At 33.8% G+C, this 15,455-nt stretch overlaps 1 protein-coding gene across 1 annotated transcript in view; it reads right to left on the reverse strand.

Moving 5' to 3' along the window:
• Positions 1-15,455, reverse strand: part of LOC134845485 (acylamino-acid-releasing enzyme-like) — a 284,730-nt gene that overhangs the window by 133,581 nt on the left and 135,694 nt on the right. The gene's annotated exons all lie outside the window — the stretch shown is intronic.

Consider the following 15,455-nt stretch of genomic DNA (forward strand, 5'->3'; position numbering starts at 1 on the left):
ATGTTTAAAAAATGCATAACATTTTTTTAAGCTAAGTGCTAGAAGTTAATTAAAAGGCAATTATTTTCCATTGGTCTTTTGACAGTTCAAATGCAGTTTTGAAAATCCGATCGCGGTCTTAAGGTCAGAATTATTTCATAAACTTAATACGTTGTCCGATAAATTTGATAAAAGCTATAAAAATGCTTGTTCAAAAAATTAATTAGCCTAAATTGCTATAATTTTTGACCGATTCAATTACTCAAGCTCACCGATATTGCCAACAATTTGCTATAGATGTGAATTTCTTTTCTTTTAAGTTTAGGAAATGTCAATTCTCTAAATCCTATGTGCCGTGCCAACTACTCAAAAATGTTTGATTTGCTTTTTTTCTATGTGAGTATCACAAGAGCGGTGGTGAAGTCGAGAAGTCGGATATTCGAGGCCCACCATGATCCGTGCTCGTTGATTAAGGGTGAGGCAACATTTCCCAGCCCAGAAAAATCACCTAAAAATTGCATACAGTTCTTAAGCAGGAGCACACCAGCGGTTCGCCGCGATGAGTTGTACAGCTCGTATGTTTGGCATTTCCCTCGTAGATACTTTGTCTTAAACTTAAATATCAAAAAATCGAGGTGGAACATGGAACAGAATAGTCATCAAGCACAATGTGTCTCAAAGCAGGAAGCTGAGACCATATTTACCTTGGCGGTTAATATACGTTATCAAATTGTAATACTTTTTTTTGACAATTTGACTATTTGCTTTTTAATTTTTTTTCTGCTTTTCTGCTCTTACGCATAGCGGCAAAACATAGCGGCAACACATATGCTCGCGATGATCAATGTCAGTGTTTCGAATCCGGCCGTTTTTTTGTAAAAGGAAAGTTTTTGTGCAATTTTCTTTGCGGGTCTTTTCTGTTATATGGCCCAAAAACGGGGCAGTACAACAGTGCCGAAAAAAAATTAGTTCAACAGTGCCGAAAACAAAAGCTTTGCTCAACGATGCCAAAAATATAAACAAAATCCAACATATTAAGATATTGTGCCAAAGTATTTGCTTAATTTGCAGTTGCAGACATTTTTGCGCCGAAATTGGAGTGATTTTCTTTGATAATTAGCGTTAGTAATTTCGCTCTCTTTAGAAAATGCGTGTAACTTATTCTGAAAATTTCCCGCCTCTTTCGGCACTGTTGAACGCCTCCCCCTCTCCCCAAAAAAACTATTCTTTTTGCTATTTTGAAAATTTTATCAAGCGAAAATAAATCCCAGCATTTTAACAAAAACAGAAGCTTAATCAACATTTTGATATTTTGGGCCGTATAACAGAAATGACCTTTGTTTGTCTGTCTTGTCTCCGCTCTGTTCTCAGAAGAATTTGTCCGAGATTAAAGTTTTTCAGCTATAATTACGCTGGCAAGTAGCAAGCATTATCAAATCAGACTACAAGCTTGGTGGGTATTCACAAGTACCAAAATGATAAGTTAGTCCCATTTGTACTAAAATAAAAAATCAATTGCGTTAGTACCAAAAGACTACTAAGCCGACTAATTGAAGCTCTTGGTTTAAGGTAACCGACTGTAATTTTCGTATAGAGTCCTACCCTCTGTTGGCAGGCTCACAACACGTTGGCGCGACTGCGGCGGTCACTATTCTGCTGTTTAGTTTTCTTCTGTTTGAACAGTACAGTGCTGATTTAAATTAACCGGACAAAACGCGTTAAACTTGAAATTTAAAACGCGTTTTTCTTAATCAAAATTACGCCAAAAATGCCCAGTCAATCACAGACATAATTATATCAAAGTGAGCCCCTTACGTAGCTCAACAAACTTTAAGAAGGGTATTTGCTCCAAAAAAAATTGCATATTGTTTAAAAATTGTTTTTAAATAAAAAATTGGAGTTTTATATGGTAAAAATGACCTTTTTTGTCTATCAAACAAAAATAATTTAACTTATACAGTATTTTGGAGATTATACCCTTCTTAAAGTTTGTTGGGCTACTTAAGGGGACTGGGACAGGGAACAAGTGATCGACTGGGTATTTTTGGCGTAATTTTTGATTAACTAAGAAAAGCCAAAATGACCCATTTTTGGGGTAAAATTTCAGACCCGAAATTTGCAAAACAAATTACACCAGATTAATTCTGCTAAAATTCTAAGCAAGTTTTGTCTTCATAAGTTTTCACCTAAACTCAACCCAATTTGAGAAAAATGCGTTTTAAATTTCAAGTTTAACGCGTTGTGTCCGGTTAATTTAAATCAGCACTGTAGAAAAATAATGTAGTAATTCGTTGGCTCACAATTCTACCAATCAAAAATCGAGTTGAATAATTTTGGACAAATGGGACCGATTTTTCATTTTGGTACAAATGAGACTTCACCTACAAGCTTCTTTTCAGGTCAAGAACCTGTTTACAAAAATTACTTCAATTCATTTGGCCAGCAGCTCTGTTTCTGAGCATATTTCGAGAGCCTATTTTCAGCATGTTCTTTAGCACACTATTTCTTAAAATTTTTATGCAAGTTGGTTGTAACTTTACCCACTCAAATTTTATAAATTTCACTTTTTCCATTTTTTTCTCAATTTTTGATTATTCTGTATGAAAAGTTTTGTCTCAAATTTTATCGTCTGAGCTGCCTTATATTGCGTTATTCGATAGATTTATTTTGAAGAGTGTTTTTGGGAGAATTAGAAATTTTATGATTTAAAGTTTTTGTAACCCCAAATATTTTTTTTGGAAAAAACTCGGCCCATTTGGGGTACTCAAATATTTTTGGTTCAGATTCCACGTTGCAATTTTTGAAAATGGTTAATTACTGCCAATTGTCTTTAAGAACTTACTCTAAACCACATACATTTTAAAGAATATAGTTTTTCCTCAAACTTGTTCAATTTAGCGGATTTGCTCCTTTTTCTATCAGCTAGATGAATGTGTTTGTATCGCAAGAGGTGCAAAAATTCTGCTTTGCCACTGTGTAACTGAATGTGTAACTGAATGAAAGCTTGAATACTCTGTTAGTAGTCGAGCTTTGTGTGCGTTTTGCGCACGTCGGGGCTTCAACAGGATAACTATCTGGATTTCTTATTAATACTTTGAGCTTCCTGAATGGCGACCTGGCAACGCCTATCAACCCGATTGCCGATTGCAATATACAGATTTTTCTGCACTTAGGCCTTTTCTGCTCTTCCGTCTATCTTTTTTTAGACCGGCATAACCAAGATAACTAATTATTGTCAAAATGTTGGTAATTGCCATTCCGGTCAGTTGTTCACTTGTTTCCGCAGGTAAAAACCGTTTCAAAACATCTAATGAGCCAAAGTTAAACTGTTATTGACCAACCAAATTGCTCAAGCTTAGCAAAATTGACAATAAATGGTTGTAGCACCCGCGACTGTAGCAAATAGTTCAAACAATCAAAAATAAATTAGAAAACAATTGTTTTGCTCTGGCAAAATTCTGCATGCAAAAACTAACACTGTAGTCGGTAGGGGTTCGAATCCCTGAGGGGGGCAGGAACCCTACGCCCTCCGCTTCCCTTAAATCCTCCTCTAGAAGGACCTCAAAATAAACCTAGATGTTGTCACTCAGACGTCATTGATATCAAGGTTATTGCAGTGACAAACGGTTGATTAAAAAGGAGTGAATTAGTCTCTTTTAATTAATTTCTCGCTACCAAAATTCACTGAATCTCTTTTCATTTTATCTAAATTTTTCTCGTCTCTAATAAACTTTGCTATAGTCGAAAAAATTCAAATTGTTTCGCAAGCCCTTTCAAAATAACTCAATTTAACCTTTTTTCCACTGACTGCTATTCTGTTTAAGAGTTTCAAGTTCGGATATTATTTTTTGCAGGTCTTTCAAAATTTTAAACCTCTTCCATAAAACATCCCAAGTTTTGCTACCATTGCCTTCGTAAAATCTTAAAAACAAAACTGATTTCTTATCTAGAGCCTGCACGAGTTCATACCTGATATGCAACTATTTATCCTCAAAATTCTTGATTCCGTTATTTTTTGCAGCTTGTTGTTGATCGCTCCTTGCACTCGGTCTCAAACGTGGTATAAATTTCTATACTCAACTGTCATATTTAGAATCTTATTTATTTTCATTAGAAAAAAATTGTGCCTCAAACAGCTCTACAAAGTTGGAAAATCCTTTTTGCTTCCCGAAAAAACTATTCTACCAGTTTTCGACTTTTTTCCCTGTTCTAGGTACCTGTTTCTTTCTGAAAACTTACACAAAGATTAAGCTCTAATCATAATTGAATTTATAAATTCACTTTTTACAAATTTTAAATGTAATTTATCAGTTTTTCTTTCACTATCAATCTCTGTGTTGTGCTTCTTCTAGCACTGTGCTCACTCAGTACCCCTTCGTTCTGTTTTTGACTCCTAATCTTTCAATTCTTTGTTGTTGATGATTCCACTCTAAGCCCTGTCTTGCTTCTAATTGTAATGCCTTGCTTCTATAGTCAGAATTGTCTATTTCTACAAGTTGTGTTGCGCTGCTTCTATCTTCTCGCAGTTCTTTGTCTCATCAGCTGTCTATCTAATGTTGTGTTTACTGTAACAAATCCACAGCAAATCTCAGTTTGTTCGTTTGAATAAACAGTCATTTTTGACTCTTGACTTCTCCGTCGTATTATTGCAGCGACAAAATATTGATTAGTAAAGAGTGAATTAATGAGAATGGATTGATAACTCCAGTAGTAATTCAGATCAAATAAAAATGGTAAATCACCCGAACAGAGTTGTTCGAACCACTGGCTAAAGTTTGTGTTTCACCTGCTAATTTTAACAAAAAACAGGAAGGGATTTTTCAGTTTGAACCGAATAAAAAAGATCAACTCCAGTTCAGTTAGGTAAAATTACCAATAGTTTCAAAGGCCTAAGTTCAAATAAAACTTTATACGGATAACTGCTTTTTCGAAAATTTTTGCCGTATTTCAAATGGATGCCTGTTGTAGAGAAAATTGCTGGTCAATACTCATTTTTCGACAATAGTTGAAGTATGTATTTTCACAAGTTGTTTTTTCAAGTGCTTTTTGATGAAATTGCATCAGTTGAACTACCTTTTCTTACGGTTTGGGATGAACTAAAGACAATAAGAAAATTTTGAAGTGATTGGTTTTTAGTTTTAGAAAAGTAAAATTATTTCTGATTGAATATTGTTTGTCGCAATCGATATCTGCAAGCAATCCATACATTGACTCAAGGGCTGTTTCAAAGTATTGGAGGAGGGACGGGGAGAGAAACTCTGGACAGTTTCATCAGAAATGCACTCCCGTGACCATATGTTACCCCATCGGTTCTATTTTTTTGAACCCATTTTTTTAAATCAACATCCGAAAATTGAAGTATTTACACATTTTTGGAGAGATCAGATTTTCAATTATGTAAAGTCATCAAATTTTTTTTAAAAAAGTCATCGAATTTTTCAATTTTGCATGAAAAATCTCCCAAACTATCCTCAAAAAAACTTTCGATGTTCATTGAGAGGCCAAACTGTGCTCTGGATAGGCGCACATTTTTGTGTCTGTATGTTTCTGGATTTCAGAGAAGAGTCTTTAAAAAAAATGTGTCAGAACGATCAGAGGATATGAAAAAACAAAAGGAAATCAGAGGGAGCGTCCTTGTTGCGTTATTCGCTTATAATTCACAAAATGCACAGCTTGGTCACGTAATGTTTTCCTGTATCACCCTATGTGTTTTTTGTATGTTCAATTGCCTCACGTTTCTTGTCTTGTTTTTTTTTAAATAAGATATTGCATGTCTGTACAAGCAAAAACTTCTTATAAAAATTTGAAAATACATTACGAGACCAAACTGTGCACTGGATAGGAGCACAATTTTGTGCCTGAATGTTCCTGGATTCCAGATACTAGTCTTAAAATATTTTCCGAAATGTAAGTGGATTCCACAAACAAAATTGCAGTAGATTCCGCATACATATACCTGTAACGTAAATTTTGTCGGCACATTTTGTTTTGTTGCGGATTCTGCAACAAGCAAATATATCTAGTTGTTCTGCATTCCGCAACTGTAAGTGGATACGGCAAAATGTAAGCGAAATCCGCAAGTGTAAGTGAATTCCGCAAAATGTAAGTGGATTCCGAATTTTGTTCAATTTTGAACTTGCGTATGAACAATTAAAAGCTGAGCTGAAATTCTTATCTCTAGCAATGCGGAATTTAAAGCAAAGACTTAACCATTGTCAGCGGAATCCACGAGCAAGTCTTAAAACATTGGTTACCTAAATCGGTGAATGTCATCTTTTAGTATTTTGGAAAGACAACACCGCATAATTTCAATATTTAGAGTCATTGAGTTGAGAGTGTATGGAACACACAGCATATCGACAAATTAGGTCAGTATTTGGGATTCTATCGATCCCAAATACTGGTAAGTATTTGGGATTGATGGATTCCCAAAAACTGGAATGATGTGGAATAAATATGGAATATATCCATTATTTGGAGTCATTAGGTTGAAAGTGATTAGAAACCCAACGCATAGCAAATCGTCAATTTAGTTCAGTATTTGGGATTTCATCGATCCCAAATACTGGTCAGAAATTGGGATTCCACTAATCCCAAACACTGATCTATTCTAATAAATTTCTATTCTAGTAAACTTCTATTCTAGCGAAATCAAATCATGTATTTAAAAGATATAATTTTAAAGGCTACAACACATATAAATATATGTTAAGGGAATCCGCAAACAAAATACGGATTCCACTTACAATTTGCGAATCCACTTTTAATTTGCGGATTCCACTTACAGTTGCGGATTCCACAACAGCTCAATTTAACGATAAAAATGTTTTATCATTTGTTTGTGGATTCCACAAACTGTTCTGGATTCCGCAAATACAGTTGCGGATTCCGCAAAATCGCCTATTTTTCGAGCAATTTTGAGCGGTACAATGATTTAGGTATTTGTTTGTGGAATCCAAAACAGCATAGAAGATCAAAGAAAAGTAGCAATGTTGCGGATTCCGCAACAAATCTGATTTTTGCCCGTTCCGGATTCCGCTTACAATGCTGAGAATGCACAGTTTGGCCTCGTAATGTAAATACGCTAAAATCTTTATGATGAGTTTTGTTCCGACCATTTCTTGAAGTGAAAAAATTACAGAGTAGTTTGTGTTTTTTCAGCGCTCTTAGAAGGGGCGGATCTAGAATTTTCTCGAGGGAAGGGGCGTATTTACAAAAGTTTTTCTAAAATTTTAACTATTTTTTTTAGGACCGATCAAATTGATTTTCCGAGCACTCCCAGATCCTTACAAAGATCCTATTTTTACTGAAGAGAAAATTTTTACTTTAAAAATTGCTTTTTTAGGCGCGTGCTCCCCTTCAAAAATAGAATATATTGGCGCCAAAAGCGGCTTTAGCAAAATTTAAAGGTTCGGCGTAAAATTTTTGCATAAATTATTTCCAAAAGGGGACATTTTGGTTGGTGAATCGCTGAAAGAGGAAAAGGCGTACGCTCCCCCACCGCCTAAGATTGCAATTAGCAAGCGTTATCAAACCAGAATATGGGCTTTTTCGGGTTAACAACTTGTTTCACCGAATCATCTGAATCACTTGTATCTTGATTTATAATGAGTTCAATCTCTTATTAACAAGTTTCCTCGGCTCAATTTATTTCGACCTATTTTTAATCGACTTAATTACCTAAATTTGGGAAACACAATGTTAACACTCCGCTCCGCACTTTTCAAGGTTGTTGTATCTTTAGCAATTGGTTCGATAATTTTTTGTCTGTTCTGGAATTTTTTTTCCAAATTTTATTGAAAAAACTTTTTTTTTGTCTCAGAAACTTCTACTGGTTTTCAAAGAAAGACCGCCTATCCTTCTGCGTGCCTAAATAATCACATTTTGTCACTTTTTACTTGACTCTTCTGTTTACATTTTTCGAAAATGTGTGGGGAATTGTTTAACACATAATTTTGGTTTTTTTTGTTTTTTTTTCTCGAAAAACAGCCCTCTGAAGTTTTGATTTTAATTATTAGAACAGTTCCAACTTTTTTTCCACATAAATGGCTACGCCCCTATTTTTTTTGCCCATTAAGTTTTGGTTCTCGGACTGGTCAAGTTTTTGATTTTTGAACGTTTTATGAGTTTTTTGACTTTTCTCGAAATCTATCCGCTCAAATCTGATATTGTGGGTTCAATGGAGAAAACGGGTAGTGGTAAGCTCCTTTGCTTAAGCCGTTTTTAAAATTTTTTGACCGTTTTTTAAACTTTTTAAACATTCTCGAAAACTACCCTGCCATATCTGAGATTTTGGGTTAAATATAAAAAACTGGTTGCGTGAATCCTTTCTGCATAAGCGGCTATCTCGTATTTTTTCACCTAAAAGCTATGATTTTCGGAAATGTCGAATTTTTGAAATAACGCCGTTTTTTTTTACTTTCAACGTGCAAATATGATATCATAATTTAAATCAAATCAACAGATTTTTGAAAGCCTATCTGTTTTCTTAAATATTCCTGGTTTGCTTACAAAAAAATTATGGCCTTCAAACAAGGAAAAGTTTTGAACTTTTGACAGTTTTCTGGAAACAGTTTGACTTTACGCAAAAACTACCGTTTCAATTCTCAGATTGTGTTCAATCCAGAAACATGGTTCTGAGAATCATCTCTGTGCAAGCGTCCTTAACCTGCTTTTTGCCGAAAAAAAAGTTTTTTTTTTGTTTTTCGAAGTCATTCCATCGTTTTATACAACTTTTGTCCGTTTCCTAGAAACTTTAAAGTTTTCTAACAGCACAATCAAACTTGAAATAAAAGGTTCAACTGGAAAAACAAGTTGCTATAATTGTTCCTGTAGAAGCGGAGACTCCTTCGTTTTTTGTAAAAGATTTTTTTTTATTTTGGAAAATTGATTATCTCAAAGTTTTTTATTCTTCCCATTTTTTTAAATAGAAATTAGCTAAAGTTATGAACAGAAGGCAATTTTTAAAATACCATTTTTTGTGCCGCATCAGTATAGCAAATTCAATATTTATCAAACACATGTTTTTTGCCTTAGCTGGGCATTTGGTTGCTTTTTATTCAGGGATACGAAAGTTTTGGTTCGCTTAGTTTTTTATAACACTTAAAATTGTTTTCAGACTTTTGATTTTTTTTTATGTTTCGCAAGTGATGCAAAGCTCTGCTTAGTCTCTGAGCATATGATAATTTTGAAATAATACACACAGTATTGTGTTATCGTTTTAAAACCATTTTAGCCATGATTTAGGTTTCAAGAAATAAAAAATTTTGAAAAGATATGTCAGTCTCTTTTGATTTCGGACCAGTTTTCAGATTAGCAATATCAGACTGATTTTCCAGTTTTATAGTTCTGATGTTCGAAAAATATTTTAGTTATTATTTTTATGTTTAATTGCCCAATCGGCCGATTCTCACCAAAAACTTGAAAAAACTAAAATTATTCAAAAAGTTGTTTCATTTTTTTATATCTTCATTTCGTAATAAAAGTAAGCATGGTCAAAATTTTCTAGAGGGTTTCCACAACGATTAGCTGTTGTTGGTGTTTTATTTGGTTTTTAACAGATTTTGCGAAATGATATATAGTTGCTTGGTTTTCGTTAGAATTAATCATTTTCCAGGTTTTATTCTTATCCTTACTAAAAAAATTGCAATTTTTTTTTATTGTGACATTACAAATTTGAAATATGATCAAAACAATAAGTTTAGTTGAGACAAGGATGGCCTCTTGCTCTTCAAGTAGCAGAAAGTTCCATCAAGTTAATAAAAGAAAATTAGAAAAAAAGTTTCTCTCACTCAAGTTATGTGGTTTTTGTCCGGAATATGACGTGAATTTCTAGACGAAATTTTAAATTTTACATGGATTCATTAGTATCAAGGCATAATTGAATTTACCATCTTTTTTGAAAAAAAATTTGTAAATAAATAATTTTTTTTGAAGAATGCAGTTAAAAGTACTTCAAAACTAGTTTAAGTGGATTGAAATTTAGTTCAATTGAAAGCTTGTTTGTCTGTGTTAGTCTAGCTCGATTCCCCTAATATACAAAATTTTAAAATAGAAAAAATAAAAAAATTCAGAAACAGTTTTTTTCGACAATGTGTTTTTGGATGATTTTAGACCTAGCTCGAAAAATACTTGAAAGGTCTTTTCTATTATATTTATCAGAAATTGTTCCAATGATTATTGGTGGAGCCTGGTTTTGCAAAGAATAAAAATTATAAAAGAAAATTAAAACACACCTGAATATAAAGGCTCTCCATAGGTCGCAAGAAAAAGCATTTCACCTAGGATAAATAAAGTGCTGCATGCACATTTGAAGCTTTAAGGTCATGCTCATGTGATGCACTCTGTTGAAATGTATAAGTAAACTTCTATATCTCTACGGTCTTAAATAAGATACCAAAATGATGTATTTTCAAAAATTTTTAATGATTTATCTGGGTAGCAAAAAAAACGAAAAAAAATTGCATAGAACTGCAAAAACACAAAAACTTTACATCAGACTAAATTATTTGACGTTACGAGAAAATTATGCGAGAAAAAAAGCTCTAATTTAGTGTTTTTTGTACAAACTTTTTTCTTAGTATATTCAAATCTGAGAATAACAAAGTTTGCACCCTCTTTCCCAGTTTTTTTAATTATGGAAAACTTTGCCATTCTCATAGCTATTATTACCCTTGTGTTAGACTTTTTTCCCGTAAACAGCTGTGTTCATAGGATTCATTGGACTAATTTAACTGGAAGTAGCTTTGTTCATAATCAATTCAAAGTTTGTAGTGTCTCTTGCACGCTTAGCCTGGTGATAACGAATACGCCTGGGACGGCAAAGGTCCTGGGTCCAAATCTGACCACGAACAGTTTTTTTCAAACGGTAATTGTTCTGGTTCAAAAAAAAATTGGCTTTTTATTTGACTGCTAAGTTTTTCTCGGCTCATTTTCCACATCTAAGAATCGTTTATTTTAGCTGTAAACAATTTTAACTGCAGTTGTTTCAAGAATTCAAGAATTTGAAAAATCCGGCAGAATTGAAATTTGTTTTTCAATTTGACTGTAATTTAACCAGCTCGAACTGTTAAGACTTCAATTTGAAAAAAAATCGTTTTTTATCGGCCTAATAAACTTTGGCTTAATAAGATCAATTGAGTGGCCTTTTTTGCGTCATTAAGTCCAAAAAAAAATTTCTTGCGCGTGTGTGTGCCCTGACGGGAAAAGAGACATGAAATTTTTAATAACTTTTTTTGGTATGAAGGGTTTCTCTTCAAGTTTTTTCGACTTTTCTACCGCTTGGTAATTATAAATTCATATCCAATCAACCATCCGGCACACCTGGCGAAGAGATAAAAACAACTGCTTAAGATGGCAAAGATTTGTGGTTCAAATCCGGCGGGACCTTTTTTTGCAAACTAGAGTTTTGTGCTGTTTCAGATTATCATTCGTCTGTTTAATTTGTCAGCTTAGTTCCCGTTGCTCGATGGTTCAGCTGTATTTCAAGTTGCTGTAACTCCCATCCTTGAGACGTCCAAGTCCGGGAGTTCGATTCCAGTTGAGGTTGGTTTTTCTTGGAAAGAGAAAGTTTTGACTAATTTAGATCATTCGCTGTCAGCTTGTTTTTGTCTGCTTAGTTCCGCAGAAAAGACTTTTTTTATATAAATTGGCTTCTTCATAGTATTTCTAAAGCTGTTTGTAGAGTTTTAGTAAACTTTATGATTTAGTAAACATCCAAGTCACTCATGCATACGCAAAAAGATGCATATATTTCCTTACAAAAGAAATCAAAACATCAAAAACAATGCACCAGTCCAACATATCAGATAATCTCCAAAAAACTATCCGAAAGTATTCAAGGACTTGGGTCATGATCTATTGACCTCAACATATGTTTTAGTGTTGTAATTGCAATAGTTAACTTTATAATTTAGAAGTTCACCAATTGAAAGCAAAGCTTAGAGATCGAACGATCGCAATCACGGCGGTAAACCAACCATGTGAATTGACAGTGAGATCTAAAAATTTCTTTTACAATTGAAGTTTTGATGAAACTGATTCCACAAAAACTGCTCTACGCAGCGCCGTAAAAAGGAACTACAATACAGCGTTCTAAGCTCAAGCACATTCTTTAGAACCGCTTTTGTTAAAAAAACGATAAGCTGATAACTGAGAATTGTTTTTGTTTCGGTTTCATAACGAATGTAAGGGATTATATGTGCTCAGGATGGTTTTTTCAGACAAATTTCGACTTTTGAAGTAGCCACTTTTGAGGGAACTTTTCTACAAGAAGGTACTGTTGTTCTGAGCTTAAACTTGTATAAAAAATTTTACCTGTTGTTTTCATAAAGTTATGGGGGTTTAAAAATTGCCGTTTTGGCCAATTTGGGACATTTAACGCGCGATATATTTCGCGCTGTTAACGCGTAAGCGGAGGCTCAATCCGTCCTGACAATGGTTCCCAATTGTTTGAAGGAGATTTATTGGTCGTTATTGGTTTGTTAGTAGAAGCGAAATTTATCACTTTGTACCCTATATGGCGTGTGAGGGGATGACTTTTAGAAAAAATCTCAAAACTTAAAAAAGTGTTTTTTTTTAATTTGTTTTACTTCACTTAATTTTTTCGTGTTATTACTGCTCCTCCCTAGACCTTAAAAAGAACTTTCAGGGCCTTGCCCCGATATAAGCTGTCTTTCTCAAACTTCAATTCAGTTGTAATGATTTCTGGAATACCAAAATTTTCGTTTTTTTTGCGCTAATTTTATATTTCGCTGTTTAATGTGTAAATCAATGAGCAAGGCCGTTTTGCTATGGAGGTAGCATCAATAATACTTTTTCTTGTTTTTTTTAACCTATCATCATCAGGATTATTTGCATTATATTTCTATAATCATCAGATTAAACGAAACGAATGAAGTTGTAATCAAGTCGGCAATATTTCTGTCAAAATTTAGCCTGAAAACTTGTTTCATCACTTTATGAAAAAATCTCATTACGATTAATAGGACTATTTTTTTAATTGTTTTCGTGGTTTTGATATGAATTTTTGGACTAGTTTTAAAAAAATTCTGAATGGATTTTTAAGTTTGCGAATAGCTAGCGTTAATAAAACTTGAATAAAGACTTTTTCCGGGTTAACAACTTGCTTAACATAACCACTTGAATCACTTACACCTTGGTTCACAAAGATTTCAAACTTCTATGCTTTCTCAGCCAGCTTAGCCTCGAGCTAACAATATGCCTTGCAGGTTAAAGGTCCTGGGTTCGAATTTGAGCAGGACCTGTTTTTTTAGCAGGAAATATTCTGTTTCAAATAGAATTGTCGGCAATAATATGTCTGCTTATCTGTTGTCGGGTTAGTTGTCACATCCTAGAATCGTTTTTTTTTGCTGCGTTCTCTTTTTTAATGTTGCTGTTAGTGTTTGACTTACCCCTACATTATGTAATTTCACAAACCTTGACTTCGTATTTCCTTCTTGGTTTTTTGTTTCGGTAAAAATAATTCATCGGCCCAAATTATTTCGGCTCTGTTTTTTATAGATTTAATGACCCCCTGTTTTGGGTTGTATCAAGGGAAACACTATTTTAACAATGCCTTCCACACTTTTCAAGTTGGTTGTATGTTTATCAATCGGTTTGTTGAAATATCTTTTTTATATGGAAATTTATTTCCTCATTATTGAAGTTTTTTTAGATTTTCTCAAGCCTAGTGATTTTCAAAAAAAAGGGTTATCGATTGAAAAACCGCCCACTACCCTGTGAGCTTGCATACTCCACTAGAGTCTTTTCACTTGTCTCCTCTGTCTAGATTCTTCAAAAAAGTCTGTGAAGAATTACATGATCCATATTTTTGTGGGGGAATAATTGACCAATATTTTTGATTTTTTAGCTCTCTCAAAAACGACTCCTCAAATCTGAAAAAACTTCTACGAATAGAACGGTTGGCAATTGCTCTCTTTCTATGCGGCCACGCCCAAGTTTTTTTCTTACAGAAAACTATTGCCCTCGGTATAGTCGAAATTTTGATTTTGACCAGTTTGTGAAACTTTTTGACTTTTCTTAAAAAAGCAAACCTTTCAAATCAGATATTGTGGGTTCAATGGAGATGGGCAGTGGGATTTTTTCATGTTTCAGCGGCTACTAAGAAAAATATCTACACAAAGTTATCTTCCTCGGAAAAGTCAATTTTTTTGATTTTTGGACCACTTTTTTCCTAACCTTTTTGATTTGCTCGAAAAATACCCTTCCAAGTCTTAGGTTTTGCGTTAAATCCAAAAAAGGTTTGTAAAAAATTCAAAAAACTTGGAAAATTTAGAATTTTGTTTTTTTGATCGTTCTTAGAACGTTTTTATTTTTTTTCAGAACTAACCTTCCCAAAGTTTTTTGTTCCAAAAAGTCAAACAAGTACTGTAAGCGTTAGCTGGGCCCTTAGTTGTGTTTTATCGAGACATATAAAAGTTCTGGTTCACCTCGTTTCTTCAACATTTAAATTTTTTTTTCGACTCATGCTTGTTTTTGTTTGTGTTGTATCGCAAGTGCTGCGAAGCTCCGCTTTGCCTCTGTGTTAAAATTGAAATTTTTGGTTCGATCTGGACTAATTGAAGCACAATTGTTTTCGAGTTTATCATTGAAGCAAAAAACGGGTGTTGTCTTTCAAGATGGAGGGACCGAATGTTGCAAATTTATTTTCAGTTATTTTTTGGCAACCAGAATGAGTAACCAAAAATCTCAAAGAAATCGCTTAGACCTCTCAAGGAAAGGCGACTAAAATTATTTCTGATTGATTATAAAGTAAGCAGATACACAAGTTGTTTGACCCAAATCCGATTAGCGGTTCGATGTTAACTTGGTTCTGAGTTCGAAAATTAAGCCAATCAGCATTGGTCATTTTTTCGCAGCGCTTAGCAAATTTAAATTAAAGTGATGAACCCTGAGGTGGTGGATCTTAAATTTGTCTATTTGGCAGAAAGAATGTTAAATTGATCCGAATTTTTTAATTTTGTGAAAACGAATTCGGAAAACGAAAAACGCTTTTTTCACCCATTTAAGCTAATCCAAAATTTTATTGTTCTGACTTTTGACGAAAATGACAAAAAAATTGTTCTCGTAGATTTGTTTTCTCCGGATGAAATTCGACTTCTTAACTAGTCAATTTTTGACGGAACTTTTGAATCTCATTCAAAAAGTATTGATATACTGAGCTCAAATTTAAAAAGATATTTCATCTGTGATCATTTTTCGCAAAGCTTTGGGGGTTTAAAAGTTTATATTTCGGCTAATTTGGGACAATTAACACGTAATACGTTTTGTGTTATTAAGGCGAAATCGGAGATTTAATCCGTGTAAGATATCGTTCAAAAAGTTCTTATTTTTTAATCTTCGTTTTTCTAGCGCAAACACAACTGTATACACTCTAAATTTCAGTCAGATTATTCAGGGCTTTGCTCTGATACGAGCAGTCCTGTTGTATGCGTACCCGAACTCTACAGCAAAAA

The sequence above is a fragment of the Symsagittifera roscoffensis genome, chromosome 5 (assembly GCF_963678635.1).
Source record: "Symsagittifera roscoffensis chromosome 5, txSymRosc1.1, whole genome shotgun sequence".
NCBI classification, from domain to species: Eukaryota; Metazoa; Xenacoelomorpha; order Acoela; family Convolutidae; genus Symsagittifera; species Symsagittifera roscoffensis.